Source organism: Aphelocoma coerulescens, chromosome 3 (assembly GCF_041296385.1).
Source record: "Aphelocoma coerulescens isolate FSJ_1873_10779 chromosome 3, UR_Acoe_1.0, whole genome shotgun sequence".
NCBI classification, from domain to species: domain Eukaryota; kingdom Metazoa; phylum Chordata; class Aves; order Passeriformes; family Corvidae; genus Aphelocoma; species Aphelocoma coerulescens.
Window position 1 is genome coordinate 116,556,467 of NC_091016.1, and position 15,694 is coordinate 116,572,160.

The following is a 15,694-nucleotide window of genomic DNA, read 5'->3' on the forward strand; positions in this document are numbered from 1 at the left end:
CAAGTGTAAGTGGAAGGTTCCCACAACATTGGTGAATCCAGAAAGGTTCTTGAAGGCTGTTCACATCCAAACAACTGAAGAGTTTAAAGCTGTTGATGGGTAATTCTGCTTACGGTCCATTCTTGTGGTAAGAAGCAAGTTATTAAATTTTCCTTTTGAAAGCATACTGCTTGAAGATGCCAGAAAATAAGAACTTTTCTTAGCCAGTGTTAATAACATGCAGTTTAAGCTGGAGGATTTCAGTTTATCCAAGTTCATTTTATTTTGCATGGAAGAAAACCTGCTCCTTAGCAACAATTTAAGTATGGTAAAAATAAAAGTTTGGTGGAATTTTTTTGTCTGTGAGTCCCCTATCTGCTTATCCAGTAAAAATATGCATTCATCAGTCCATCTCAATGCTTGGAGCTGGAATCAGTGGGAATAAAATCACAAGCAGAGGAAAATTATACTCCTATATTGGCTTTATCTGGCTTTAGCAAACTAACCTTTCCCAGCTATATTGATATCTACTAACCCTTGACTCAGAGGCAAGTATTAGCAATACTTCTGCTACTTGGCTTTACAAGTTAGCAAACACATGGTGCATGGTCTAAAATCTCCAAGAATTAATTCATGTTCATCCAAGAAGGCAAAACTGCATCAAGGTACTGCCACCTGAGGGTTGCAGCTGCAGAGGAGGTTCTCCCTGAGGTTTCATGGATGTGGTGCACCCTTGCACACCATCCTTCTGTGAGAGGTTGATTTTAACAGCAGGAGCTTCATAATAGGGTTTGTTTTGGGGAGAAGGAAGTCACTAGTTGGTTTCTACTTTACTGGCAGCAAAAAGACTTCCATGTGGTGTTTTTATAGGATTCTGGGATGTCAATCCATTCTTCCATGTTACAATTCATTCTTCCACCTTACGGATTCTGTCTATATGTACAGTACATGTATAGATCCATACAGCAATCTTTGTAAGCTGAGAAACCCCTTCTCTTGATGCTGACATCAGACCAGGGTACAGGCTGGTACTGAGGATTAAGGGCCTGGTTTACTTTTGTACTGCAATAGACTGAATCACTGTCAGTTTTCCAAAATATATACTTCCTTTTCCTAGGGAATGGTATACTGGTTATCAACAGTGTTTCACTGAAAAAGTGGAAAAGTTTGCCACTAAATTTTCCTTTTGCTTCGACTCATTTCCACAGGCCAGGCAGTAAGAAATCATTAAAAAATGCAGTTGGAAATATTGCCCTTTGGACGGTTTTGAAACTAAATTTAGCATAGGAGCAGGAGTGGTAAAATATTCCTCCTCCAATAAAGGGATTCTTGTAGGATTTATTTTAAGTTAAAATGTATCTGGGTACATACCTAGCTCTTTAGAACTCTATCTAGAGTTAAACTGCAGCTTTTCTTTTCTTATAATGATGTTCTACAATTGTAGTAAAAAAACTTTTTTATGCATATCACTTTTTTACCACAACTGTAGTAAAAAAGTGATATGCATATTCCAGGTTCTTTTAATCTGACTGACTCACGTATCAATAACAACCTATGGAAGGCAAAATACACCTGACTGTGGGCTGTGTGACTCTGCTTCTCCTCACTATTCCCTTAATTAGATAGATGAGGAAAATTAGTTTTAAGTATAAAGTGTAGTCAAGTACTTCTCCATAATCAGGATCACATACGTAATGAGATATAATGAGATTGACAACAAACATCAAGAAACCAGAAACAGCTAAGAGTACTACTGATGGCATTGGGAAACATTAAACCATTACTTGCTATATATTTGCATACATAAGTAGGAAGCCAATTAAAAGAATAAGAATAGATTCTACTGCATAGTTCTGATTTCTGTACACACAGCACAGCTAAAGGCTTCTTTCCTTTCCTATGTTTACTTGCATTTGTTATCTCTTAGCCAAATGGTTTGCAAAAATATGAAGTGATAGAACTAGCTGAGTCCCTACAGAGAAACAAACGCTTATCTGACAATGATGTCTGCTGGCAAAAGCCCAGCATCCATGGGTCACTTGCAAATTATAACCTCAGGCCATTATCATCTCATAGCCCTTCAACTGCTTGTGTGAAATGTGTTGATGGTCTCAATCCAATTCCTAGCAGACAGGTGTCTCCATCACTGGAATCACCAGGTGGACATGACTGCATTTTTTCCCATTAAAAAAGGTGATTATAGCTAACACAGTTTACAACATTAATATAAAGTACTTATAGTTCCCACAGCAGATGTTACAGAAACTTGGAATCCTGCTCACTGGAGAAAATTGTGCCCAGATGCTTGTACTTAAACTTTATGGTCCGAACTCTGCCCTCAGATGTACACATAACTCCCAGAGATTTCAGGGGGAGTAATGTGTGTAGATGTCAGGGCCATGTCTAACTCCTTTCACAGAGTCCATATGGATGTTCAAGTGTATTGTGGGATGTGTGGTCAAAACCCAGCAGCATGACTGAAGAAGATGAGGATGATAATAGCAGAGTAGCTCATAGGAGCCTCATTCAATATCAGGGCCAAAAGGTACCAAGCATTTCTCAAACACAAATTCATGTTTTGTGTTCTGATAAAGCTCAGCTTCAGAGACTGGGAGCCTTCAGACAGTTTCGCTTTCAAGAATTGTGCAGTAGGCCCCTGTGGAGATGTTAGCTGTGTCCCCCTTCTGTATTACTGCTCTACTTGTGTATTAGCCACTCCCAGAAGTTCTAGGTTGGTTCAAGACATCAGTGTGTATACTGACCCACCAACACATCTGCTTGAGGTCACAATGTGCCTGTCACCAAAGCATTTGCATGCTTGTATATAAGAGCTTGATCTTTGACACAGTGTCATAGGTTAGCAAGCATAGTCCCGGAAGGGATGTCCTTGCTAAGGGGTACTTACTGCTTCCTCTGGGACCTGATAAAACCTATCGGCTGGCCAGTTTGAATATGGACAATTCTTTAAGCCACTTAAAGTTGTGACCGCCTCTGTGATCCACACTTAAGAATAGACAAACTCCCCCCCAAGCTCTCTCGTTTCCGGCGCTGGGACAGGTGGCTGCAGGCCCCGTGCGGGGGCCAGCGGGCCCGGCCAGGCCCTGCTTGGGCCAGGCCGGGCCGGGCCACGGCTCCAGGATGACCCCCCCAGCAGGGCTGTGGGCAGCCAGAGCGGCTTGGAACCCCACCTCTGTCCGGCAGAGGCCAGGTGACCAACAGCGATAAGGGACACAGCTGCAAGGCTGAGGTGAGATTAACCCTTTTATTGCTGTGAAGAGCTGAAAACCTGAGGGAAAAGAGAGAGGAGATGCTTAAAGCTGAAATTCTGTTGTGAAGCTATGATACATCAGAGTATCCTGTTGTAATTTCATGAAGATATGGGGGGTGGAGTGTTCAGCTCGTAAGCAAAAGCACCTGCGCTGAGATAGGCAGATGCTGACACAGCTGTAATTTCATGAGAAGTTTGGACAGGGAGAGATGGACCAGATGAGGACTTTTGCTCCAAATGGGAAAGGAGAAAACCTCAGTTCCTAGAGATGCTCCCAGAGATAGTCCTAACAATGAAGATGAGGAAGACCCTTTGCTCCCAGGGAAGGAGAAGGGCCTCTGTTTTTGTTTCTGAACAGCTCAACCTTAAAATTGTACCCCAAAAAACTTCAAGAGTGGACCCTCGAAAACAGTTGCGGGAAAAGCTGCAAGTCGGGGGAAGGGACTCACATCGCAAGCAGAGAGACTCCTCTTCCTAAATGGACTGAACAATATTTGGAAGTGGGCAGCTGTCTCGTTGTGATAATGTTTTCATAGCACGAGCAAGAAGAGACTTCTCTTTCTAAATGGACTGAACAAGGTTATTATGGAAGTGGTAAACAGACTGAACATCTTAAGGGTTGTCTTTTTACATTGTCAGTGGGAGAAGGGAGGAAGGTGGGGGGAGGAGGAGAGTTCTGAAGGTGTGGTATAATTTTTTTTTCTTGTTTTAGGTCTGTTAATAAACTTCTTTATATTCTTTCAAGTTTGGTGCCTGCTTTGCATTTCTCCTAATTCTTATCTCACAGAAGATAAACAGTAATGAGTATTTTGGACCAAACCACCACACTAAATCTGTGTTTCTGCCCGGTTTCAAACCCAACCTGCTACACACAGTTAATAAGAACATTAATTTTAACCACTATGTGAGCTGCTACACTATCATTATGGTATGTACATCCTGGTTTATTATTTGGTTTTTTAAACATTAGAGCATCAGAAGAGCCCAAATTAACAACTGTGTTCAAATAAAAGTTTAAGGCATACTTACTGTTCTTTATGCATACACGTAATGTTGGAGATGTGATATGATGTGCCATAAATTTAGCTAACACAGTGTGATTAATCTGTCAGCATAATCTGCAAATAATGTCCTAAGGGCTGTTGTAAATCAAGCTCTTAACAAAAGTAGAGGCTAGATATATGTTTTTAATGGTCATTAATAATGATATATAGAAAAAAAGGATTTCTCACTTTAAAGTGGGATTTTGAAAAGTTATGTTCAGCTCTGAATGCTGAGTGTCTGCAATGTACAGCTACATGCTCCCTGTAGGGAAGTAGACACATCAAAATGTGTTTAATCTGATCCTGAAATGAGTGGAATGAAACCTCCCTGGAGACTCCTTCATCTTTTTCTGATGACTATTGAGTAATCCCAACACAGCACATTTAAATAAAATTACTAATTTTTTCCTTGCCCCTCACCAAGATTGTGCTGGAAATGTATAATTAACATGGCTACATTTGTCTCTGGGCAAACTAACATCTGTGCAGGTATGGTCCTTTAAATAACACCTATGAAGATAAGGTCCTTCAAATAAACATTTTATTTCAAAATTTCTTGGCTCTGCAAAATGCACAAATTTCTGTTTTGGGAGGACTGGTGCTAGTTATACTGCAGAGATTAATCATGGGTTGAAAAGTATTTTGAAAATATCCTAATAAGTCATTAAAGAGGTTTTGATATATTTTGGAGCCATAATAATAATAATAATAATAATAATAATAATAGGAGCCATACTACTACTACTAATATTAGTAATATTTACTCATTATATTTAGTATTCAAGAAAGGAGACCAAGCAACCAAATGAGATCATTATAAGACATTATCTTTGCCAGATTGGAAGCATCAGGATCAGGCAGCATTCTCCACAGTTCTGGGAAAAGGGCTTATGTGCTCTTGGTCTGAGCACAAGCAGGAAGAGGGTCCATCACCAGAGACCTTCCTGAAGGTACTCCCTGGTTGCCAGGTCTCAGTACAGCCAATGTGAAAAATGCTTTTCCTTGCATGGGATGGAGAGTTGAATATCTTGTCCAACCCTCTTCCAATCTTTGCAAGGTTCTTGCATTTTGATGAATCATTTGATTACTTCTGGTGCAAAAAAAAAGGCTTATGTCAGACACTGAAGAATTTCAGGAGAACTTCTGAAGAACTGAAATTCCTCAAAATTTCACAGTGAAACCAGGTAGGAAGCATCGTACTGACAGAAGAAGGGAACTTCTCAGGAAAGCCCTGAGAACAGTGGAAATTTTTGCATCAGAAAAACTGAGATCAGAGTTTTACTTAAAATATGAAATACGGAATCAAGAAAGAAAATGAAGATCAGTACAGATAAGATATGAATTCATACACGGCACTGGTATGAAGTGTAGAAAATACATGATCACATCAATAGTAAAGGAGAGAAAACACAAGCAGTAAATTATATAAAAAAAATCATTAAATGTGAAACTTCCATTTACCTTGAAAATTCTTAGTAGATGGCCAACCTGCTAAGAAAGAAATCCTAAATTTAGAAGCTGCTGGTAGATGGGATCCTTTTGCCTAAACATGGGCAACCAGGTATGTTTGAGATACCTCAAACTACACAAGATATCTGAGTGGAGCTGAGAGATAGGTTTCAGGCCTTCAAGGAACTCTCTTTTCTGTGGACTCAGGTGGAGGCCATGTAGGACACAGCTCGGTGCCTTAGAATGACACTGAATCCTTTAGTTTAGGCAATGGAGTTTCCCCCTGGTTACAAAACAGATTGTGCATAACTGCTGAAGTACCCTTATGTAGGACTGGAGAGACAGGGCTGTAATAAACTGTACCAAGGAGCCCAACCCTTCTCTTCCAAGTTCATTGCAGATAAAAATCTTTGTTTCACTGCATATAGGAAAATTGAATACCAGTAATGCTAAATTACCCCTGTCTGAATAAGACAGATATTTTTATTTTAAATTTCTAATGTGAAGTTATTCTGTCTGACACCACAGGTGTATCACTTCTGGCTGGGCTTGATCAGGTTGGCTTTTTGACCTCTGGCCATGAAGTCTCCTGTTTATTTTAACCTCTTGATCTCTGCCTCTTCGATATTTTCTGACTGCCTTATTTAATGTTAATGTGATTATAAATCAATATTGGAAAGACCTGCAGTTTGCATTTATATTCTTCTATGCTGCTTTTCATACTGTGATGTTAATTTATTTCTAAATTATTTTCAGTATTGGTTGTTACAATCAAATCAAATAAGCACCGCCAATCTTCAGTGTCTTGGGAAAGATGAAGGATTCCTTTTGGGGGACTTCAGGAGTATGGGGAACGCTGGCTGGTGGCTGCATGTTGCCAGAACTGAATGTCCCGAGAATTTAAAAATATTGTTCATGTTGATTGTCTAAGTCAGAATGTGTTGCATACAGTGCAGGGCAATCCTGTGTTAGACACTAAATTAGCAGAAGAATTTCCCAATGCTTGTGGTTCAGCTCAAGTGTTTGCGACTTGATTGTAGTTGCTTTGAATAAACATAATGAAATCCTGACCATCTGTGCATGGCTGTACAGGGCACACACGGACACACAGCCGCACGCACTCCGAAATGCTCACACACACACACGGATTAATGCCTGCAGCGTGTGTGCCTGTGCGTGTGTGCATGTGTGTGCATAGCCTGTGTGCCTGGCGAAGATCAGTTTCACAAAGCTGAAAACAATTATGAAACAAACCATCTGGGAGGAAAAATTTAATCAGAAAAATGTGAGTGGTAATTAAAAACTGTTTACAAACCCTAAACACTGTAATCCCATGACTGAAAACCTTGTTTAAAAGAACCAAAACACTTACCAATGAAAGCAGAAGTAACTATACCTATATCTGTAACAGGTGTAACCCCTATTTATAATGTGGATTTGGTTGGGGTTATTCTGTTGGAAGCTGCAGAAAACTGACACTGTAAGAGGAAATCTGGCTGTTAGTGTTTAAGGACAGTATGAAGAAAACAGTTTTTGGGACTGAAATAAAATGAACAGGTTATTGATCTGTTTTTACAACAGTAAATAACAATACATACAAAGACATCTGTGTTTAATATATATTTTTACTCTGCATGAGAAAGGTAAATAATACATTACATAAAATGCTATTGTCCAGTAATAAGTGTTCTTAAATAACAATCAGCATTAGATCCAGATTATTTTCATTTTTAAATTTTAAAATAGCTGCCCAAGGAAGATTTTAGAATCTACAGCATTCTCTTTCAGTGAGTATTTCAAGACTTTGGAAATGCCATTGGAAGAAAGATAGTGCCAAGACTAAATGTAAAAGGAATAATTAAACTGATGCTAGCAATTACAGGATTGTCAGGGGGATGATGATTTCAGACAAAACTATGGAATATATGTTAGTTCAACCAGATTAATAACAAATTTGAAGAATTTAATTAAAGGCAACTGTCATTTGCTTATGAAAATAGATTTCAAAATACTTAGATGTAGCAATAATATTACAGCAACATATTACACTGATGATGAGAGAAAAAGGTCAGTGTTATAGATTTTAATTTTTGTTGATTTTTTTTCATTAAGAAGGAGGGGGTGCAGAATCTACATAACATTAAATAGAAGTAATCTGCCTACACATGAATCCCAATAAATTATTTTAAGTGGGTATTATTTTAAGAAGGTAATTTCTTTTAAAAGGATCAAAAATGATCATTGATAAACAGCTGCAAACAGACTTCTAAGCAGACTAATGGTTTCATTCATCAATAGCTCCTCAGATTTGGGGCAAACCACCCTGGGGCTTTATTTTGATGTCCACAGAGCAAAGATCTATGAAGAACAATGAGATGGCATCAGAGAAGGGCACCAAGGAGTGAATCAGTTTCTGAAGAACTCAACTGAAACTTAGTAAGTTGGGTTTTAACACCAGCAAGAAATTAAACTCCGAATAAGCCCCTTCCTTGTGCAATCGTGATACTGATGGTGGCAGTTCTACCAACAGACACCTTCTAATCTTCTCACCCAGACTCCAGGTGGTCTCTGGAGCAGCTGCTCGGTGGGATGGGGAGTGTGTAGAGGATCATTTCCATCAGATTCTTACCTCTATCTCCCATCCCCCCACCTTAAACCCATTAGGGAATCTACAGCCTGGGCTGCCCCTGCCAGGCTGCAATCACAATGTGTGCAGGTTCTCCAATTTCCCTTGGGATGTGTTGATATTTTCCTGAGATCATTTTTGACTGCACCATGGAAATGGCCTGTAAGTCACATCAATGGCCTATGAGGCCATTGCAGCTGACAAAATTCTGCCCGTGGGTCCCTTTGTCTGCATTTGCAGAGCTGTGGTCTCACCATCTCTTGCCTCACTTCATAATCAGAGGGAACGATCCTCCCAACCCCTTCCCCACTGCAGCTGGGCTCTACATCCCCTCGCTGGCTCTGTCTGCAGGTATGGCTGAATGTCATCTGCGGGTGGCAGAGCAGGGCCAGCCATTGGGCATTTACAACTTTTAAAAGGGAAGATGAGCTAGAACCATTCGGTGTAGGTTTTTGCCACAGAGCAAAACCTTTTAGTGATTTTCAAGTGGCTTTGGTATTTGTTAGCAGTCAGTATTCCTAATGGCCTTGTGAAAATCAAGTAGACTGGAAGTGCCAGTAATTTGCAAAACCTTTATGTTCACTGTCTTGATGAAGCTTAAAAGTTCAATTATTTCAGATCCCAGCTGTATGACTTCCATCAGTTACCTTAGTCTTTAAAATGTATATCTGCACTGCAGCAAAAAGCTTAGTGGAGGATGACTTCTCATTTCTTTAACTCAGGAAGTGGCATGGAATCCTGTTTTTTTTGTTTGTGGGTTTTTTCCCCAAGGTCAGTTAATAAATCTTTCACTTATAAAATCAGTTATTATTGCATTTTCTGGTGAATTAACATGGCTAAAGAAAACTCACAAATATTTTGCTTAGGGTTTAATGAATTCATTTTTCCTATAATCTATATAGTCTGTTGCAATGTTCTCAATGTGGCAACTTTAAGTGTTTGCTTTTTTAAAATAAGCTAAAAGACTTGCAAATATTTTAAAATTAAAACAACTTCAGAATTTTGATTACTTGTGAAAAATTTTTCATTTCTATCCTTGCCATTAGTATTAATATCCTGAATGGATATTTTAATAACTAGAACAGACTGAAATAGTCTAAAATTTTAGAAATGAAAAGAGATCATAATTATATTTATTGGTGCACTGAGTTCTCAATGGCAAGGGAAATTAATTAGTCTGAACATTTTCCTCAAGGAATATGAAAATAGAATAAAAATAGACTCCTCCATTTGTTAGAAAATATCTTATAAGGATTGATATTGTAATTACAAGTCTTGTGCAACCCTCTGTGCCAGTTATCTTACTGAGCCGAGCACATTTAGCATATGAAGTTGAAGAAGTCAAAGAAACATTTTGCAAAACAAGTGAAAGATCTTCTGAGCTGAGCCATGGCGATGGTTAAAGTCCTGTCCTTTGGGAGAAGGGAGCTAGTTACAAGCCTTCAGTGTAGATATTTTTGAGTAATTTCCTTTCTGACTTCCATAAATCACAGAGTACTTTAATTGCAATTGCATTACCAGCAGACCATGGCCTAAACAGGATTATGGACTTTCACTTGTTCATAAGATTAACCCACATTTTTGTAGTTTACTTAAGATCCTTTCAAATGTTTTTCTCTTATCTATAAACTATAATAGTGATTGCATTTTGGGCTGCTTAATTATTAATCTCTATTAAACAAATGTAGTAATTAAACATTATTTGATAGAAGGCATATTTTTGTTAAACACTGAGTTCATTTTCTGGCTAAATGAAATGAGAAGTAGGAGAGGAAAAGACAAATATTGAACTTTTCCCATTTAAGCCTCACATTTTCCAAGTTCATAAAGTTGTTGTAAAAATGAATTAATTTTGCAAACTTCTGAGATCTTACAATGATGTTTCCATCCAATATACAATTTGTCTGCAAGTTCTAGAAATGCTTTTTGAGCCTCATTTGAAATAGAATGATTGGTTCAGATTGCTCAGTCAGTCCTAAGGTGTTCATTCTGTTAATTAAAGATTTCCAGATATGCTGAATCCAGCCCATCTAGTCAGGGGGCTTCAAAAGCAAATGTTTGTTTTTTGGGAATCTTTAAATTACAAGGAAGTGGAATAATCTGCTCTTCACAGCCATGATCCATAGAAGAAGATGTAACCAATTTAACTTGCAGAGAGGGACAATTTTATTATATATTAGGTAAAAAAGGCACAGTCAAGGAGTGGAATAAATTTTCTGGAGAGGCTGTAGAGTCCCGGTCACTAGAGGATTTAAAACCAGAAATGCTCATGCCTGTGATGGTGACCATGTGGACTCTGTGTGGGCATGTGAATACACTAAATGTGTTAGTTATATAATTTGTGACCCTTTTTTCTGTTATCATCTGATTTCATATCCTTTCCCTAAGTCTCCCTCAGATTTGCAGTAGCATACTCTGTGGTGAAGCAGGGGAAGAAGGATGTATGGAAGGATGTGCTGCTTCCAAAGGAGTATGGAAAAGAAGAATAATAAATGAGGATGAGCAGGAACTCACAGTACATGCAGCAGATAGTGCTTCTATCACTTAATGTACCACTGGAAAATGATTAGAATTTAGTGTTGGAAAGGTTATAAAATCGAGACTAGAAAAACTCACCCAGGCCAGCACAGTAAGGAAGGGAGATATTCTTGATTGTTCCTTGAAACACAGTGGAAAAGTACCATTTTTCTAAAAAAAGGCAGTCCAGAGACAACATAAGACTCATCAAATGGTGATGAGGAAATTAAACTTTCTGTTTTGAGGCAGGGTATGTGCTAACACAGTTGGATTGAAGTGTTCTCTGGGGGTGGTCTGTGCGAAACAGGGAACTGGACTTGGTATAGTCCTTTGCGGACTCCAGCAGCCATCCATCATGAGATAATATTTAGAATTTAGAGATGATTCAGCTAGCTGAAAGTTTGCCTTCTCTCAGCTTGTTTTGCTGTTGTTTATATTTCCTGTGCTTGTATATTTTATGACTTGGATAGTAAACAATAAAATATGCCTTAACTCTATTTTATAACTTCCAGTAATAAATAATAGCTTGGACATATTTTGTGATCCTTCTGGGGTACAAATTAGCCTGCCTGCTACCCTTCTATATCAGCATTAATGCCATCTACTTTCCATCGAGCAGTGCCAGAAGTTCTTGCAGGTCATGCACTTGATACGGACTCGTTTCGGTTCTTGTCTCATGCTGAAAGCTGGTGAAGATGTATGTCAAGACAGGAGTGGGCCTTCAGGAAGATATTGCTGGCAACGTATCTACAAGCTAATCAACAAAAATCAAGTGTCTGCTACTAAATTTGCAGGGTCTGCATGATTTTTTTCCCCTCTAAATATCCTGGCCCAGAGTTTTAATGTAAATTCTTATTAGTCAAAACAATCAGAGGAGCTTTAAAGAATTGGCTGCAATGCACAGAGGGCCCTGTGAGAACACTGACAGTTAAGTGAAGCCATGTGAACGAGAAAAATTTTAAAGACTGTACAGTACTCAGAAGATTAAAATAAAGTTGTCATGGACATGGGTGTTATGTATACTTATCCATATTTATCAAAGAATGCTGGCCTTAATCTAAGGCTGAGTGTAAAGCTTGGGAGAGGGAAAGGTTGTCTTGCAGAGCAGGGAGGATGGAAGTGAAAGGATCTCTTCTTTGGCGAGAGGTATTGCTGAAAAAAGTGGACTAGAAAACAAAAGCAAAACAATATAGCAATTGAACCAAGATCATGCACAATCAGATGAGGAGAACACCTTCACAGAAACTGTACATGTGAAATGACCTACCCCACCATGACAGAAGTAACCTGGGAAAATAGAAGGGGATGTTCTTTGGCTCATTGAAATTAGGGTTAAAAATCCTACTGGATTCACTGCAGCCATATGTTTTATCCATGTTTTTTATAAAGACGTTTTATCACCTGATCATATATTCAGTCTGGCATGAAAATGCCAGCTCTTCTGACAAATGCACATGGTCAGAGAATATCTTTTACTGAACAAAGGGGTTTTTTCCCTCTTTTTTTCTTTCTTTTCTTTTTCATAAACTGGTGAAGAAACTGTTTGACATAAAATACCACCAAAAAACTGAGCAATGTCCAGCAAAAGGTAAAAGGAGGCTCAAGATGTGTGCCACAGAAGAAAAAGGGTCCTGTACCTTTCAGCTGAGGTAGTACCAATTGAAAACTATGGGCAGAAGAAGTTATTAACTTGTCAAGTCTTCCTGGAGAGAATATTCAGCTCCAGAAAGAACATTATAAAAAGAAAACCAGAGGATATGATGTTATGTCCACTTGCAACATATTATATCCATATAAGTGCTGTTTGTGGGCATGTGTGTTTATGTGAATATTATGTGTATATTTCATAGTAAATAAATGTAATGCAAAAATTTTTATATACTGTACATAGTTGTAATTGAAATAGATGGATATAGAGCTGTACTTGTCTGATGAGAGAATCACAGAGGAGCTGAGAAGGTCCTACTTGAGGTAGCTGCCAGTTCCCAGACGATGTTGTTTTTCCCTTTAAATGAGTCCTCAAAGGAGGACTAAGACTATGTCCTTATATATATGACCAACACAGTTTTGAATGGAAATTTCAAACTATGAAAAGTGTTGTAAAGTTTCAAAACCATCAGCCACCAACTTCACCAAAACTGAGGTGATAAGTGCATATGATACATTCAGGACAGGAAGAGCTGTTAGAGCATGGGTTATTTAAGAAATGTCATGCTAATGTTTTGTGTTACAGTCTCCACCAAGCACAGTCACATGGCATTTACAGGCAGGATTTCAGGAGGACATGAATATCCACTTGTTTGATCCATTTTTCCATCTCCTTCTCTTCTGGTCAAATATTCATGCAAAACACTTTATGAGTTTCCGTATTTTTCTCTCTTCCACTAGACTCACCACAGTGTCACACATCCTAAAGGCTGAAATGACCAAGGAAGAGTGTTGCAGCTGTTTCCTTACTGCATATGGAATGTTTTTGCAGGTATTGACCCTGTGCAAAGTTGAGAAATGTGTCTAGTCCAGTTTCATCAATTTGGAGCAGCCATTTAGGAAGCCACTGCTCCCGAAGATACCTCCGGGACACAGGACATGACACTCCCAGGGGACCTTGGCAGACTACAGCAGTCTCTCCTGTTCAACTTGCTGAGTGAAAATGAGTGAACGGAGGTAGTGGAATCCAGGTCAGTGCCTCGCGTGTCATTTGGTGGTCTTTCAGTTGTTGATTGCTTTCTCCGTCGTAAGGTCTTTGATTTTAATTGGATCATTGTGTGCACATATGGATATTCCTGGTGGCCTAACCAGTGAACATAATTAAAAGAAATGATTGCCTTTCACTTTAAGCAAACATCTGGTTTTACTTGAAGCAAGATGACTTAGCTGTTTCAGAAACATTCTTGTAACCCTGGATTCACATTTTCATCTTAAAATATATATTTTCTCTGTTCAAGCAGCATGTTAATGTAAACACTATATATAACTGACAACCAAAATTTTCAGAAGTATTTGGTGCTCTGAGCATTAGTGAAACCACAAGAATTATTACATTTTTGATTTGATCTCTGTAAATCTGTTTCAACAGTCACTCTGATTTAAACAATTATTCTGATTTATATTCCAAGAACTATAATTTGCAGAAAATGTAACCATGTGAAAACATGTTTTTGTATAGTATATCTTGGCAACCTTGTTTTGTTGTGATGTCATTGCCTTAGGTTTCATGGAAATACTGAGGGAATAAAAGGAAAACAAGACCCTCTCTTTGAAGTATATTTGCGCATCCCCTCTCTCCACATCTAAAAAAGATTTAATGTCTTTTTTCCATAATGACACTGAATTTTCTGTTATTGCTTGAGTGACATTATGGCCAGAAATGTACTAAAGACTCTCATGAAGAGAATTTAATTGAGAGGGAAGGATTTGTCACCTTTCACTTCTCCCTATCAGGTAGGAATCATCATTTATATAATGAGCTATTTTGTGATCCTGGGGTTCTTTGCTTTCATGTTGTTGCAATTCCAGTTTCTAAACAGTTAAACACAGGCATGTATGCAAGGTACATACACAGAGCAGAGTAAATGAAATTTCAAACCATTTATCAACAGCAGAAGTAACACTGGAACTTTATCCATTAAAGCTCTATCTAATCTGGTTTATTGTAACATCTGAGAGAAGATGACTGTGCTTTATTAAACCAATAGCTCTCATTCACTTCATCACATCTGCTCTTTCTAAAAAAAATAAAATAAAATAAATACAAGGTTATTAAGAGTAGCCCTTCATTATAAAAAACATAAGTTACAGATACATACAATAGAATAAAAAATGGCAAAAGAAAATGTCTTCATATGGAAGCAATCCATCTGGATACACCTAGATATGCTATATGGGGATTTCCAGTACTATTAAAAAAGTTATCCCCAGTACAAGATATTAAAAATATGACTTGTATGATTTAGGGATTTTAAACATCTCCAGTGTTTTTACTGAAAGAAAAGGAAAAGGAAAGCATCACATTCAGAAACATTCCTAACTGGCTTCATATTTTTCTTTTTCCAGCACCAACAAGAAAACACATCAGAGACAAGCTCATGCCTGCCAGATCATATGCTAAATCAAATGACACCATTTGCTAATTTCATTTCCCCAGCACATGCACTTGTGTGTGTGTCTGGCTGTTATGTGTCTGGATGTTTGGAAACTGCAGATTCTTCTTTTCTGCTTAGTTGCACAGTGAACTACAAGGAATTTTTCTATTGGGTCTGATTGTGCACTCAGTCACCTTATTTCTTATCCTGAGCAGTTTCATTGGTTTCAAAGTATCTCTTACCTGACTAAGAGAATGGCTAGAGAACTGAGTTGTCGCTACTGACCCATCAAACACAGTACCTAACCACGGTGAGTTCTCTCCTTTGGCACTCTTTACCAGGCATGGGACTAGGGAAGTAATGTGTCCTTTGACTAGTACTGAGTCTTCATAGGATCAGATAGGATAGATTTTTTCATAAGATAGATTGTTTTCTTAAATGCAATTTTCAAGCAGTTAAAAATCCCAAATAGTTTGCTTTGGTTCTGAGTTTATGTGTTTGCTATTAAATTATAATTTTCATTTAGCCTATCTCTACATATTTACTTTCCAATGTATTATTATCAAAAAATCCCTTTCATTTTGTGAATTGGCAACCATTTCATTTCCGCCTGCAAAAGTAAATGAGCAAAATGAACATTGGACATGATCTCAGCACTAGTCATATGCTATGGTCTGTTGAAGGCAATGGTCTATAAATCTCTACAGGTATATTCATAGATTTGAGTGAT